General features: G+C 36.6%; 1 pseudogene; it reads right to left on the reverse strand.

Moving 5' to 3' along the window:
• Positions 1 to 17,638: 17,638 nt before the first annotated feature.
• The window catches only part of LOC141510902 (ragulator complex protein LAMTOR2 pseudogene), a 414-nt pseudogene continuing 323 nt past the window's right edge, over positions 17,639 to 17,729 (reverse strand).

A 17,729-nucleotide genomic window follows, 5' to 3' on the forward strand; every position in this document is an offset into this window, starting at 1 on the left:
TAGATTGTAGCCCTGATGATTCAGACCAATGCTTGACTCAGAGGGGAGGAGAAAACCTTTCAAATTCCATATAATACTGAACATTGTCACAATTCAGAACCTTTACCTCTAGGAGAAATGTTTTTAAATAATGAAAAGCTGTTTAATCACACCAGACTAAGCTTTTTTTTTAGGTTTTTGCAAGGCAAATGGGGTTAAGTGGCTTGCCCAAGGCCACACAGCTAGGTAATTATTAAGTGTCTGAGACCTAATTTGAGCCCAGGTACTCCTGACTCCAGGGCTGGTGCTTTATCCAGACTAAGTTTTTATAATTATGAGCCATGTATAACAGAAATGTATTTTTTTACAAAGGTAGGAAAATAGCAAATTAAAAATTCCCATTTAAATATCAAATTAAAAATTCTGAAAATCAAAGGAGAGATGAATAGAACTGAAAATAAGAAAATTACTGAACTAATAAATAAAACTAAGGTGGTTTATGAAAAAAAATAAAACAGAAAAACCTTTAGTTAAATTTAAAAAAAAACAAACAAATTACCAGCACCAAATGTGAAAAGAGTAAATTCATCACTCATGAAGAGGAAATAATTAGGAGTTATTTTGCCCAACTGTATACCAACAAATCTGACAACCTAAGTGATATGGATGAATGTTTATAAAAATATAAATTATCCAGATTCATAGAAGATGAAGCATCATTTAAATAATCTCATTTTAGAAAAAAAATGTGAACAAGTCTTAAAGTACTCCTTAAGGGGGGAAAAAAAAACCCTAGCTCAGATTAATTTACAAGTGAATTTTTTCCAGGTCTTGCCACTTAGTCATTGTCTGGGTCCTGATTGGCTAAGAGTGAATGTAAATAACAATCATTTCTGGTTTGATCAGAAATTCTGAGGGTCTCTACCCCTGGGATTTTTTTTTTTGACTAAAGAGGTCAATCTCTGCCTTATTTCTTTTTTTACCTAATCTTAATCACTGAAGGTGCTTGCTTCAGTCAAACTGATTGCTGTGAAACACTTCAGTTTAAAAGAACAAATACTACCACTACATCTGGGGTCATCTACAGTTGCCATGATCCATATCTCGTCATTGGACCCAGATTTTGCTGGAGGAGAATTGTAAGACTAGCGACTTTGCACAATTCTTGTGATGCCAGGCAAAAATGAAGACAGCTAAAGGTTTAGGAGCATCATGAAAAAATTCCTGTAAAAGACAAACTGTGACTCAGAAGAAATTTGGGGGTCTAAAAGCTTATTTATGTTTTTCTGTCATTAGCAGAAGCTAAGGGGAAAGAAAGGCAAAAGAGCAGAAATCATTGATTCCTAGGCAACCTAAACAATCTATGCAACCTCAATGCCCATGAGAGATTGAACAGTTAGGAAAAGTATAGGAGTAAAAAGAGATTACATGGGGAATTATGCTTCCCCAGAGTGGACTGACATCAGGTTTTAGCAGAAAGTAACAGTATAAGGGATATGAGAGGTCATTTGAGGGATCATACTCCCCAGAGCTAGCTGCCATCCAAAGGAAGATAAGCAGGCCAATTGAGAAGTGAAAGGAGGACTAGATAGATGTAGGGATACATAAGGAGACAAAGGTGATGTAGAAGATATAGTTCTCAGAGGAGAGGCTGAAGTAATGAGAGATATGCTGATGAAGGGCTGTAGCTCAAAGACTTAATCCTTTCAGACTAGGTCAGGGATCTTTATTTTGTTGATATGATCTCAGAGGAGGGCCAGGTACTTTATTTAAAATTCATTGACCTTATCTTAATAACTTGAAAAATAGAATGGGGTTAGGAAAGATACATGATCAATTAAGAGGGTACAGATTGATAATTATAAAATATAGTATGTTTTCCAAGATTTCCATTACTTAACTGCCCCACTTAATTTTAATTCAGCTGCATGTCTAGGCAGTACATCCCTGGTGTCCTGTTCCTCTCCTAAAATAAAGGACAAAGAACAGCAACCAAACAGTTAAAAAAAAATTAATTCGAATACAACTATTTGAAGAAAAAAAGGTCAAGAAGGAGATCTACCAAAAGTACTTTTATGACACAAATATGGTATGATACCTAAACCAGGAAGAGCCAAAAAAGAGAAAGAAAATTATAGACCAATTTCCCTAATGAAATATTAGCAGAGATGTCAGCAATTCATCACCAGGATAATACATTATTGTTGCTGTAGAGAGGCACAGTTGTGGTTCATTTGGGAGCAAAACTCTGATTCAGGGAGGTTGCAAATTTACAGGTTTAATTCAAAGCTTGCACAAAAGTTTACAAGCTAATTTCTTTGGAGAAGCAGCAAATAATAAGTTTCAGTATTGGCTTAAAGGACAGGCAGATTACTGGAAACTGAGGGATAGAAAGTCTAAAGTGAAGGCAGGGAATCATGATTCCTAATGAGGGAGAATAGTCATGAGGGAATCAGGTTTAGGTACTTTCCCAAGATGGAGAAGGTGAGTTTCTAAGATAGTAAAAAAGAGATAATTGAGGGAGAAAAAGCAAAGAGGATAGGTGAGAAAGGGTGGGGGGGAGGGAAAGGAAAGGAAACAATGACTGGGATTAAATCAACTTTGAGCCAGTCTGGAAAAAAAAGAAAGGGGAAAGAAAATGGAGAAGCCCAGGTAGGCATTAAGTAGGAAAAGAACTGATGAGGAAGTGATGAATCCTTCAGTATTTTCTATGATGGGAAATGCAGGGGCAGTGGAGTAGTTTAACACCTGTTGTAGGGATGGTTTTCCACTGCACATGTCACAGGGTGGTTTCCAAAGAGTGGGTAAAACCACAAGATTTGTTCCCAATAGAAAGATCACAATATTTCTCTGTCCTCAGAACTCCCCTGTGATACTATAACCAGGTGGGATTTAGACCAGGAATCCAGAGCTGGTTCAATATTAGGAAAACTATCAGCATAAATGACCATATAAATAATAAAACACCAGAAATCATGAGTATTTCAATAGATGCAGAAAAAGGTTTTGATAAAATACAGTTTGTATTCCTAGTTTAAAAAAACTAGAAAGCATAGAAATAAATGGAGTTTTCCTTTAAATGATAAATTGTTATTGCTTTTCCTTTGTTTTCAAATAAGACCAAGAAATCAGGGAGTTGATACCATAGCATGCAAGTGAATTAAACTTAAGTGCCTGAGGACTGTGCAAAATCACCAGTCTCACTTACTCTGTGGAGTGTCCTGGGACTAGTGGAGCTGGAAGGCTGGAGATGGACTTGGTTGCTGTGGGGGACCTTGACCTTTTAGAGCTAAGGTCTTTTACTGGTGTCAGTTTGACTGATGCAACACCCATTCCATGATTAAGGCTCTGTAAGAAAGAGATGAGGCAAAAAATGATCACTTATATCTAGTCCAAAACAAAGTCAACCTGAGAGAATAAGATGATGCTCAGTATTTCTAAGGGATTAGGGTGGGTAAGAAAGAAATGAAATAAAGAACAGACTCTTTTGCACACTCAATAAAATCAATCTCAAAGGGGAAGATCTGGCCAAAACAAAATCACTTGCAATTTGTATTCACTCTGAGCCAATCAGGATAAGCACAGATAAGTAGTATCTAGCTAAAACCATTTGCAAACATTATCTGTAATAAAGATAAGCTAGAGGCTTTCACAAGAAGATCTGGGATGAAACAAGGATGCCAGTTATCACCACCATTATTCAATATTGTATAGAAATGTTAGTTTAAGCAATAAGAGAAGAAAAAGAAATGGAAGTAATTAAAAGATGCAGTGAGGAAATAAAACTCATGTTTTGCAGATGTTATGATATAGAGAATCCTAGAAAATTCACTGAAAGACTACTTCAAATAATGAACAACTTTAGTCAAGTTTCTGGATATAAAACAAACTCATAAAAATCATCAGTATTTCCATAAATGGCCAACAGAGATCAGCAAGAAGAGGTAGAAAAAAGAGAGATAATAAAAGGTATTACATCTAAAATAACTGTGGACAATATGAAATGCTTGAGAGTTTGCCCAGGAAGACAAATTCAGTAAGTAAATGAAAACATTACAAAACATTTTTATAGAAATAAAGTCAGATCTAAGCAATTGGAAAAAGTACCCATTGTTCATGGGTAGACCAAGTTAATATAATAAAAATGACAATTCTATCTAAATATTTTACCTATTTAATGCCATGCCAATCAAACCACTAAAATATTATTTTATGGAGCTAAAAAAATAATAACAAAATTCATCTGGAGTAATAAATGGACAATAATATCAGGGAAATTTATGGAAAAAATGCAGAGAACTCTGCTCTAGCTTTACCAGCTTTAAAACAGTATTATAAAGCAGCAATTATCAAAACTTTGATTTTGACTAAGAAATGAAAGGTGAATTAGTGGAATAGATTAGGTACATGGCACAGTAGTAAGTGATTATATTAATTTAGTCTGATAAACACAAAGACTGCAATTTTTTATGGAAAAACTAAATATTTGACAAAAAGTGCTGGGAAAACTGGAAAAAGTATGGCAGAAACTAGGTAAAGTTCAACATCTCCCACTCTAAACAATGATGAGGTCAACATGATTCAGATATAATGGCGATATCATAAACAAATTGAGAGAGAAAAGAATAATTTCTATGAAGCAGGGAAAAATTTATGATCAAACAAGAGAGAATATTATGAAATGCAAAATGGATAATTTTTATTGTATTAAATTAAAAATCTTTTGTACAAACAAAACTAATGCAACCAAGATTAGTAGGAAAATAGAAAGGTGGGAAATAACTTTTATAACCAGAGTTTCTTATAAACACTTCATTTCTCAAATATATAGAAAATGGATTCAAATTTGTAAGAATACAAGTCATTTCCCAATTACTGAATGGTCAAACTATGTGAACAGAAATTTTTCAGATGAAGAAATTAAGCCAATCTATAGTCATATGAAAAATGCCTAAATCACTATTGATTAGAGAAATATAAATTATAATTACTCTGAGATGTTACCTCATACTATTAGATTGACTAAAATGACAGGAAAAGAACATGATAAATGTTCAAGAAAATGTGCAAAATTTGGGTCACTAATGCACTATTAGTGGAATTGAAAAAAGGACTCACATATACAAAACTATTTATAGTGCTTCTATTTGTGGTGGCTAAGATTTGGAAGTTGAGGGAATACATATCATTTTTATATATGTAGGTCCTTTTCCATTTTTTAAAATAATCTCTTTGAGATACACACTTTGTAGTGGTATTGGTGAATAAAAGGGGTATGCACAGTTTCATTGTTCTTTGAGCCTAATTCCAAATTGCTCTTCAGGAATGGTTGGCTCAATTCTCAACTCCACTTAGTGATCCAAATTTCCCCCATTTTCTTAGTGTCGTTATTTGTATTTATCTAATCAATTGGGGACTGAATGAAAAAGTTTTGATAGATGATTATCATGGAATTCCATTGTTCTTACAGAAATCATGAGTGGTCGAACTTTGGAAAAGCATGAAAAATATTATATGAACTGATGCTGAGAGAAGGGAACAGAACCAAGAGAACATTGTACATATTAGCAACAACATTGTGAGATGATCAACTATGATGGATGCAGCTCCTCTAAACAGTTCAGAAATAAAGGACAGCCCTGAGAGACCTACTTTGTATAATGCCATCCACACATGGAGGGAAAAAAACAGAATCTCAATGCATAATATATTCACATTTTTAGAGCTCCTCAATTTTTCCTTCCTATCTCATGGTTTTCTTTCTATCTCCTTAGTTCTAATTCTTCCTTTGTAAAATGACTAACATGTTAATATGTTAAACACAAATGTACATGTGCAACTTTTACCAGACTGTTTGCCACCAGAGGGAAGGGAGGGTGGTAGAAAAAATGTGTAACTCATAAATTTGTAAATTGATTCATGTTGAAAAACTACTGTAGCATATAATTGGAAAAATAAAATAAAATTTCATTTAAAAAGATAAATTAATTTAATTTAATTTAAAAAAATAATGAAAACTGGAAAAACTTATAGGAACTGATACTAATTGAAGTGAGCAGAACCAGGAAAACTCTGGACATCTAAATAGCAGCAGTGTATGGTGACAACTATGATAGACTTAGCTCTTCTCAGCAATACAGTGATCAAAGACAATTCTAAAAGATGTGTGTTAGAAAATGCTATCCACATTCAGAGAAGGAACTATGGAGCCTGAATGCAGATCAAAGTCTACTATTTTTACTTTTCTTTTTTTTTTCATTTTTTTTTTGGGGGGGGGGGTTTGCAAGGCAAATGGGGTTAAGTGGCTTGCCCAAGGCCACACAGCTAGGTGATCATTATTAAGTGTCTGAGACCGGACTTGAACCCAGGTACTCCCGACTCCAGGGCCGGTGCTTTATCCACTATGCCACCTAGCCGCCCCTATTTTTACTTTTCTTTGTAACTTTTTCCTTTTATTCTATTTCTTCTTTCACAACATGATTAATATGGAAAAATGTTTACATAATTGCACATGTATAATCTGTATCAAATTACTTGCTGTTTTAAGAAGAGAAGATGGGAGAGGAGGGAGAAAAAAACAGCACATAAAAAGGAGCTGAAAAAAGAAGAAAATTCATAGAAGAGAGTCTAAATAATTCAAAGTGCCACCTAGAGAGGAATGAAGGGGTGTCTTCCTTAAAATGAAAGTACTGGAAGGAAAGTAAGAGTCAAAGGGAGAGGCCCCCAGAGGTTGAAGATTCTTTGAATGCTTGGAGTCCATGGATAGAATGAGCTTCCAGGTTGAAGAGGTTTCCATGTCATGCTAGAGAAAGTCAAGAGAATCAGGAATACAGCTTGCAGAGAGGCAAATAAATAAAGCAAATACTTTCCAGTTATTAGAGCTGTGAAAAAAATAAATCACTCTTAGTAGTGAGCCCACCATTATTGGTAAAGTTTAGATAGATGTTGAATTAATATTTGTTAGGGACACAGCTGAGGAGATTCCTGCTTCAGGTAGAAGGGACTAGATGATCCACCACACTCCCTGTTTACACTTTTAGATTCCATGGCTCATTGAGAAGAAAATAGCCTTTCTAATTGATTGATTTCAGTGGTTTCCTTCATGATTTTATCCAGTATCCAAAAGATTTCTCAGTTGACAAATGGCATGACCATGCTCTGGCAAAATGACCAAAAGGTGATGAGAAGCAACTTCATCAAGATTAACTTGGCCAAAATATAAGAAGTATAAAATATAGTTCTTACCCTCAAGGAACTAATTTTTTTGGGGGGGGAATAAAACAAACAGAAATGAGTGCAATAGCAACAGAATAAACCACTATATGATTATGAAGAATTAGACAAAAATCTCAGAAGACTCTAGAGAAGTGAGAGAACAGTGTGGAAAGAGTAGTTAGGAAAAGTATTCTAGAGGACATGGGACTTGAACTAAGTCCTGTGAAACTGGTAGACTGTAGATAGATTAACAGATAGAATATTGGGCCCAGAGTCAGGAAAATTTGCATCTCAGAGTTCAAATCTGGCCTCAGACACTTAGTAGTTATGTGACCCTGGCAAGTCACAACCTCAGTAGAAAAGACAATCCATCCCATATCTTTGACAAGAAAACCTAAATGGGATCAGGGAGCTCAGACTATACTGAAAACAGTAAGAAAGCATCAAAGAGCATCCAATGATGTTGCTGATGCTGGGGACTATAGGGAAAGTGATATATGAAAGACATTTTGATAACAGCAAAATGATATTTTGAATTAGAAGATCAGAATTCAATTTTTGCCCTCATCTGATTCTACTTGGATTATCAGCCCCATGGGATTGTAATATAGAACACTCTTTGCAAAATATTGTTATAAATGTGAGTTATTGTTACAAAGATAGAGACAAAAGTGGATGTGGTTAGTTTATGAAACACTGTTTCATCTCACTGCATTTAAGAGCTATCAGGGAAAAATGTTTATTAAGTTAGCATCCTGATAATGACCTTTAAGACTGTCTTCACAAAACACATTAATTTGGATTTAGAATAAAATATTTTATTTTTTTAAAAAATATTTTAAAAAAGAGTAACTCATTCAAATATGGGAAGGAAATATTCTCCTGGGAAAGTGAAAGAACTGATCATAAAGAAAGAGGGTAGAAATATACCAAACTTCTTACCTTTGACATGAATTACCAAGAACAAGCTTTTTTTTTTTCCAAATGGGCCATTTAGAAAAGACAAAGACTCTGGTAAAAAACTGACTTGAAGGTGATCCTATCTAGAAACAAAGAACCATTTCACATGGTGGTGGAAGGCATACTAGGGTTGCACCAGAAGACCTTGCTTTAGAACCAAGAATCACCCCTTGAGAGATAGGCCTTGGATAAGTTACTACTTGATGGGCAGGGTATCCTTCATTTCTTTCTCAAAAAACATGAGGAAATTGTCTAGGAAGGGAGGAAGAAGAAAAGGGAGGGAAGGAAAATGGAAGGGAGGAGGAACAAAGGGAATAAGGAAGGAAGATAGGGAAAGAAAGGAGAGGAAAAATACTTATGAAGGGGTTGATATGAAATGTACAAGGAATCACCTACAGTAGCTAGGTGTACAGAATGATGGCCTTGTAGTCAGGAGGACAGGAGTTCAAATCTAGTCTCAGACACTTGACACTTACTAGCTGTGTGACTTTGGACAAGTCACTTGCCTGGCATCCAAGGCCATCTCCAGTCATCCTGATTCATATCTGGCCACTGGACCCAGATGACTGGAGAGAAAGAGAGGCTGATGACTTAGCACAACCCCTCTCACTCAAATTCAATTCATGTGCTTGTCATGGCATCACCTCCCTGATGGCATGATCTTCTTTGTGAATGAAGGACCAATATCTTCATCATCACAATAAAGCAAGATGATCCCTCTCCTCCAGGAACTTGTGCAAAAATGAAGAATAGGGAAGGGAAAGGGGAGGGGAAGGAGAGTGTCATTTCTGCTTCTTGTTCAGGATAGTGACATGGTCAATCTTGGCTTAAAAATATCATTTCAGCATCTGTGTGGTACAAGCAGAAGGGAAATGAAGTTAAAAAACAAAAGCAAAGTTATCTGCATTGGAGAGCTGTAGAATCCAAAGGATTGACTCTTAGAGAAACCTTCAGGGAAGGGGAATAATGATCTATTAATTTCACAAATAAATTAAGGGCCCAGAGATGTAGTGATACCATCTTTATCTGAAACTGTCACAGTACAGGAATCAATGTGCTTAGTTTTAAGGGATGCCTCTCTTGTGACAGGATAAATTTTATTTATAGCCTAGTGATTAAACCAAAGTAATTTATTGGAGTTTTACGAGGGCATTTTCTCACAAATCTTAAAATATATACCACACCAAATATGCCTATTTACTGCCATTATTCAATATGGATTCTCCTTTTTTATCTGACTTTGTGATTTATGAGTTTGTTTTTCATAAGATTCTAATCTTAATATTGTTGGAATGCTTTGTAATAGGAGATGTCAGATCTTCCTTTGGAGGTATTGAATCTTTTCTATCTGAAATTGTCAGCTATGTTCCTACCCTTAATGCATGATGGTACATGGGCTCCAGAGGTAGATGACTCGGGGTGGATAAATACATTAGCCCAGTAGAAGAACATGCTTTAGAAGTGGAGACATACCATGCTCACTCAATGGTGTGTGATATACATAAAACAGCTCTCACTATACTGGGACACCAAACAACAGAAATATAAAGTAGCCCAGAAATCATTCAGGCCAACCCATATCTGTGTAGCAATTGTTTAGGAAATAGAGTTTAATAGAAAGAGCCCCCAAACCTCCTACCAGTTTTCAGGGGTTATGGTACCTAAAAGAAAGAAACTAGAATTCTAAGGATGAGGAACTTGTGCCTATAAAAAATAATCTATAGAAATTTGGGATTGTTCACATGAAAAAAATGTAGGAGTGAGATAAGGATGGGGAATGAGGCTTGTTCTTCAAGTATTTGGTGGAAATGCTGAATTGTGATTGTTCTGTTTGGTTCTCGAGAACAGCATGAAGAATAGGTGAATTGGGATGAGGGTTGGTTGGGGAGGTAAAAGCTGAGAATGAGTGATATTAGAGAGACGATGAAAGAAAAAAATGGCAATTTCACAATGAGAAATGTCAGAGAGATGTCCAAAAATGGGGGGGGAGGGGAATGAGAAGCAAAAAAATTAAGTGGGAAAGTAGGCTGCTGGAGGAGGTGAGGAGTCCAGTATGACTGAGAAGTCTTCAGGGGGAAGGTAGTTGGCCACCTATATGAAAAATGTTATGACTATAGTGAGGCCAAGATTCTATGGGCATTTTTGGTCATGTTCTCTCCCTTATTAGAAAGGGAACTTCTTTTATAGATATAGATATAGATAGATATAGATATAGATATAGATATAGAGATAGAGATAGAGATAGAGATAGAGATAGAGACAGAGATAGAGATAGAGATAGAGATAGAGATAGAGATAGAGATGATCTAGATCTAGATATAGATATAGATGATATAGATATAGATAGAGATAGAGATAGAGAGATAGAGATATAGAGAGATAGAGAGAGATAGAGATGAAATAGATATAGATATAGATATAGATATAGATATAGATAAGATAGCTATAGATATTATTTGTTTTCCAATTATTTTCTAACGTAGTTTCCACCTATTTTTGTAATGCTTTGAATTTTACACTTTTTCCTCCATCCTCCCTTCCCTCCCTCCACCCCCCCCAGAAGACAGTCTGATAATACTTACATTGTTTTCATGCTATACATTGATCAAAATTGAATGTTGAAAGAAAAAACACCTCATTGAGGAAAAAATATAATATTAGAGATAGCAAAATTATGTAGTCCATGAGACAACTTGTTTTTTAAGATAAAATGAAGGGAATAGTCTTTGGTCTTTGTTTAAACTCTACAATCTGGCTACAGATGGTATTCTCCATTGCAGACAGCCCCAAATTGTGCTTGATTATTGCCCTGATAGAATGAGCAAATGAAGGGGACCTTCTTGAGGGAAAGAGTCACGATTTTTACTGTCTTCAGGGTATGTAGAATGACTAGCACAGAGGCAACTCTTAAATACTTCATAGTTTGAGTGGTTAGCCATGGGATTTTTGATTTCGTAAAGGAATATATCTCAGTGATAAAATAATCTCCTCATTCTAATAGCACTAATATATCTTCTTCTTCTTTATTATTGCTGTTGTTGCTGCTGATACAGGTAGCATTTTTTAAAACCTTCAGGTTTGCACAGTGCTTAACAAATATTGCTTCATTTTTTCTCTTCCCAACAATCCTGAGTAGTATGTGTTCATCTCCTTATTTTATCAATTTTACTTGTTGATGAGTTGCATCCTTTTTCCAGTAGATCATTTTATTTTTAAAGGAGTTGACTCGTTCAATCAATTTTTTGTAATTCTCCTGCATAGTTCTCATTTCTTTTTTCCCCATTTTTCTTCCTCCTCTCTTCCATGGTTTTTAAAATCCTTTTTGAGCTCTTCCAAGAGGTTTGAGATTTGAGATTGAGATAAACTCCTGAGGCTTCCCCTATAGGAAATCTGTTACTGCTTTCCTTTTCTGAAATGACATTTTAATTGTCTCTCTAGAAAAACAGTAGCTATCTATGTTTAGCGCTCTCTTAGAGTTTTGGGTCCATTTTGATAGTTGAGCTCTGCTCCTGGAATATCAGGAGTATAGTCCCAAGCTTTTTGTACTGGGGCTAGGATTTGGGTCCTGGTCTATCTCTTGATAAGATGTTGCCTTTGCAGCCCAGGCATTTGTCTATATAGAAGTATGCTTCCTCTTTTATGTCAAACTTTGTCTATGTAATTATTTGTTCCAACCCAGATCTGTCTGCTGTACCAGTCTTCCCTGACTCAGACTTTGTATGGGGTTGTTCCCCTCCCTATTGGTCTGCTATCACTCTGGCTTGCTGAATCAAGTCCTGAAATGCACTGTGGCTGAGACCCTCTTGTTGACTTTCCAGCTCTCCTGCCTATATTGGACTATTCTTCCCCTGTACCCCAGAAGTGACAGACCTTGACTAAAGATCCTCCCCAATATCATGAGTTATGAACTTCTTTCACTCTTTTTCTTGATGGGATCTGTAATTTTAAGGTTTGTGTAGAGACTGCCTTTAAAGTTGTGTCAGGAAGAGCTCTGGGAGCTTCCTAGCTTCCCACCACCACCTTGGTCTGCCCCAGGAGTCGTTCCATCTCCTTATTTTAAAGATGAGAAAATTACAGTAGACAGAGGGGTTAAGTGACTTGTTCAGGGTCACTGTTATCCAGTACAACTCCTTCAGCTGACAGATAAGGAAACTGAGACAATGACTTGTTCAAGATTATACAGGGCAGAGCAAATGTCAGATGTAGAATCTTAATAGGGTTCATCAAGCAAAGAGTTAGTCAAGATTCCTCCTCCCCAGACCAGTCAGGTCTGATTTATTCTATCTCCTACCATCAAGGAAACGTTAAGCTCAGAAATTTCATTCTCCTCCCAAATCCCCATCTGGTTTTCATCTGGTTCCTACCTTAATGGAGGGTCCATGCCCTGGAGAAGTAACTGAGAGGGCAATAGGAACTTTGTATTCCCCACTTTCTCCACAAAAGTACTGGGAAAATTAAGACAATCAAAAAACTGGACCATGTTTAAAGCAGAAACATAAAAGAGCCTTGCTGGCTTGGGTTCTGGGGTCCTTCCTTTAGAATTTCTCTCTGGGTATCCATTAGCATGCACCTTCTTCAGGTGGAGACTCTTGGTCCTTTCACCTGAAATGAAATGCTTTCCTCAACCTGAGGCAGGTATAAGACACACATACACACAAAATCTTTGCTCTTTGTTCCTCATTTCAGATTGAACATCCTCCAGGCTGAGTCTGGGACCTGTCCTTTACTCTGAAGAAAGTCTAGCTAAGGAAGAATGCCATGCCACAAAGTCCCAAGTCAAGGCATTGAAGTTGTCAAAACCCTGGAGCCTCCAAGTTGGCAAAGGGAATAGAAGACCATCTGATCCAGCCCAGACCTGACCAATATTCCTACTAGAAAGTCATCCACAGTGGAAATTGGAATTTCTTTATTTCTTTATTATTCTGGGGTTTGGGGATTTTCTATTTTTTTTGGAATTTTTATATGATTTTTAAAGCAAAGACAGAAAAAGAAAGAATTATCTACCATTCTAGAAGTTAAAAAAGGAAATATTTTTAGGGAAATGTTTAAATTTAGAGAAAAGTCTTGTGAAAAACCTTTTCAGTGAAATTTTCACCTGTAAGCTAATTCATTGTAATAAAAATTTGATATTGTTAGCAATTATGTCCAACCTATTGTGATTAATGAGATTTTGGCTCTCTGAATATTTTTGAAATTGTCTTTATTAGATTTGCTATCTTGTTTTTGTTTTTTAGGTTTTTTGCAGGGCAAATGGGGTTAAGTGGCTTGCCCAAGGCCACACAGCTAGGTAATTATTAAGTGTCTGAGGCTGGATTTGAACTCAGGTCCTCCTGACTCCAAGGCCGGTGCTTTATCCACTACGCCACCTAGCCACCCCCTAAATTGTTTTTCTTGCAACTGCTATGCATTGGTCCTGATAGTAACTATATCACCAACCTCTCTTTCTCTACTTCTTCATCACCTACTTTTATCAACTTCCTTCAGTCTGTTTGTAGACTCAAGACCAGTCACCATGCTGAATGCCCTCCTCAGCTGGACCATATACTTCCCAGAATATCACTTCTAGAACTGGATTTAATGTTTCATAATTGGCCCATTCAGAATAGAGTGTTGGCTGAGTGTTCTGACTCACATGGTCCATATTTTATTCATACTTACGAATCACTTAATTAAAATCATTTAATTATTTTCTCAGTGAAGAATTAGCACAGGACTTTCTTCCCATAACAAGACCCCCAGAGATTATAAATACAAGCATAATGGTTTGATAGACATTACCCATGGTGTCTTACCCCCATAGGTGCTTGGTAATAATCTAAGTTGCCATCTTAGAAATGGCATGAAGAAAAAGAAAAAAAATTATAGAAAAAACCCAGATATTGGATTTACAGAAGACACACTTTTCAGGGAAAGCGAATATGGTGGGTGACAGAGTTGGCATCCAAAATAGCTTCCAAGTTTAGTACACTAGGTTGTCTAGTAATATGAAATGAAAAACAGACAAGTGTAAAGTTCTCCACTTGAATCTAAGTAATCAGCTATACAGGTGCTACATGTTGGAGGTGTGGCATAAGAGCAGTTTTCTATTAAACCTCCCGAGGTTTAGGCAGACTGCAAGATCGGTATAAGTTGGGAGTATAATAGAGGAGCTACCATAGTTTAGTTATTCTTGAACTGCATAGAGAGGCACAGCTCCCAAGATGAAGGGAGCAATAATCCAGTAAATAAGAAACTCTGTATTAAGGGTTAGCTCACATCTAATGGGGGTTACAGCACATGAACAGATATGTAGCATCAAGATAAGAATAGGATTAATTGGAGATAATTTATAGAGAAGGCACTAACTTTTTTCTTTGTGTCGCTGTTGTTGTTTGGTTTTTGGCAAGGAAATGGGGTTAACTAGTAAGTATTAAGTGTCAGAGACTGGATTTGATTTCAGGTCCTCCTGACTCCAGGGCTGGTTGATGCTCTATCCATTGCACCATCTGGCTGTCCCGAAGGGACTAGCATTGAAGAAGGGGAAGGGTTTCTTGCTCAAATGTAGATCTTAAATGAGACTTAGAGGTAGCCAGAGAAGCCAGGTAAGCGAGATGTGGAAGGAGAGCATTTTTCTGCCTTGGTCAGACCACTTATTGTGGCTCATTTTATTCATTTCTTGGTGACACAATTTAGCAAGGACGTTGATAAAGGGAAATGTATCTATGGAAAGAAACTAAGAAAGGGAATCACTTTGGAGATTAAGTCCCAGGAGGATAAATTGAAGTAGTAGGGAGTGTTTAATCTTGAGAAGAGGAAAAAAAATCATGGGATCATGATTTGTGTTGGTAAATATTTGAAGGGCTAACAAAGGGATTTTTTTTTTTTTGTTTTGGGTGACCGATGGAAGAGAGTTGGGCAGTGGGGGAAGTTGTAAATAAGTCAAATGAGAATTGATATCAAGAACAATCTTTTAACATTTCCCAGGGTTAATATTAGAGTGGAAATGGGATTGCTGGGATTCTAATGCATGGCTGAAATGATCCAACCTTTCTGGAAAACAATTTATTCAAAGGGTATACTCTTTAATTCATCAATGCTACAGCTAGGTCTCTATCCCAATGACATAAAAAAGAATTAAAAAAAGAAAAAAGAAGAGAGACCTACTTTTACAAAAATATTTGAAGCAAAAATATTTGTGGTGTCAAAGAATTGGAAATTAAAGGGATGCCCATCAATTGGGGAATGACTAAACAAGCTGTGGTATATGAATGTAATGGATTATCACTACACTGTAAGAAATGACAAACCTGGAAAGATTTATGTTAACGGATGCAAAATGAAGTGAGTAAAACCAAGAAAAAAGTGTACACAGTAACAACAATGTTGCATGTTGAATTGTGAATGACTTAGCTATTCTCCAAAATACAATGATCCAGGATAATCTCAAAGGATCAATGATGAAGCATGCTATTCACCTACAGAGAAAGAAATGATATTGTCTAAATACAAATTGAAGCATTTTCTCTTTCTCTTATCTCTTTTTCACTTTCTTGTGCAAAATGACTAACATGGAAATATTTTACATGAATGCATGTGCTTAACGGATTGTTTACCCTCTCAGGGAGGGGAGAGAAGAGAGAGGTGGGGAATGAATTTAGAACTCCAACAATTTTTAAAAGTTTAAAATTTGTTTTGCATATTATTGAGGGGAAAAAAAACAAAGAACAAAACAATTCATAATATTTCGCTTAGTTCCTGGGTCATACATTACTAGACATAATAAATTCTCACTGAATAAAAGAAGGAATGATTCAAACTAACCTGAAGAGGAAGGAGTCCTTTGGGGAAACAGTAATTGCCCTTCCCCACTGGCTGTCATCCAAAAAGGTGAGATGAATATGACCTGCTAAATTGGAGAGAAACTTATTTCCCTCCTTCCTCTCTGCCTTCATTTCCTTACTTTTGTCTCTTCCAGCTCTGAGATTTTGAGATTCTTTTGCTAGAAATTAAGGAATTAAAAGTGTTAGAAACATAAAGTCTAATTCTGTAGAGGAACTGAGGAAGATGATGTACGCTAATAGTTTTCCACTAGAAAGGGATTGTAAAAAGCATCAACATTCAAATAGAAAAGAATAAATTTCCACTAACTGGATCTCAGCTTTCCAAAAGCTTTCTTCACTTCATTCAATCTCAGAAGAGAGATCACTGAAATTACCTGGTGGTAAATCCCATGGAATTCAGGATATAGAAGGGGAAGGAACCTTAGCGGTCATTTAGTCTAAGGCCCTTTTTGTAAATGCGAGGGAAATGAATTCTAGAAATGGGAAATGACCTCTCTGGCAGTCAGGAGTAGAGTTAGGATTTAAACCTAAGTCCTGGGAGTCCAAAATGATGGCAGCAAATGAAAACTTTCTCGGGGCCTTGTCCTAGGATAAAAATCCAGAGAAGATATTCTTACAGTAGATTAAGAGGCATGATTACCCTAAGATCAAACTCTGTCTCTGATTTCTTTGACCTTAATTTTTCCCTAAACCATTTCAGAGTCTACCCAAAGGAGTCTGTGAATAGATTTTATGGACCCTTGAATTTGTATGTGGAAAAAATTCAGTTTTTATTTTCACAAGTCTTTGGTTTCCTTTGTAATCTTTTGTATTTTATTTTATATATTGAAAATTGGAATTTGGAGATTTTCAGGGGCTCCATCAGACTGTCTCCCAAAGAGGCCGCTGATACTCACCAGAAGGTCAGGGACCCCTGCTTTAGTCAGTGATAGTTAGGAATACAAGTAAATAGAAGCAGTTGCTGAGTCAGCTGAGGGTCTGGGAGAGGAAGAGGATTCGGCTTTGAATTCCATCATCTGAATAAGTAGCCTCAGTGTTCCATTTTCTAACCGGGGTTCTTAACAAATCCCTTTACTACTCTGGGTCTTAGCTTTCTTGACTAAATGTATGCAGAGAGTTAAAGGTGCTTTCATACAGCACCTTCATATAACCAAAATGGAAATGGCTATTCAGAGAAGTCACCAGACTTCCCAAAGGTCACACACATAGGAGGTGACAAAGCTGGGACTGAAATGCTGAAGAGCATCTGCCACTCAGTTCCAAATTCTTTCTACTATACCAAACTCAGTCTCCTCAAGAGGAGGGTCATCTGATAACTCCTATAAGACCTATATAAGGATCTAATGAGATAGTAGATATAAAGCACTTTGTAAATCATACAGTTTACATTTTTTTGTGCCAGTATTAGTTTATTCAATGGAATTGAAAAGCTTTCCCTTCAGACCTCAGGAAAGGTTTCTTGAGGTCCTTGTCCCCATCAAAGGGTTAGCCCATCACCCTCATCCTCACTCTCAAGTCCATTCTCCTCCAACTGCTATGTAGATTATTTTAGGTTTTTTTTTTTGCAAGGCAATGGGGTTAAGTGACTTGCCCAAGGCCACACAGCTAGGTAATTACTAAGTGTCTGAGGTCAGATTTGAATTCAGGTACTACTGACTCCAGAGCTAGTGCTCTATTCCATTGTGCCACCTAGCCACCCCTCCTCCAACTGCTATGATGTTGCCAACTTGAGTGAGGGGATCCTTCAGGTACTGA

The sequence above is a fragment of the Macrotis lagotis genome, chromosome 2 (genome assembly GCF_037893015.1).
Source record: "Macrotis lagotis isolate mMagLag1 chromosome 2, bilby.v1.9.chrom.fasta, whole genome shotgun sequence".
Lineage (NCBI taxonomy): Eukaryota > Metazoa > Chordata > Mammalia > Peramelemorphia > Peramelidae > Macrotis > Macrotis lagotis.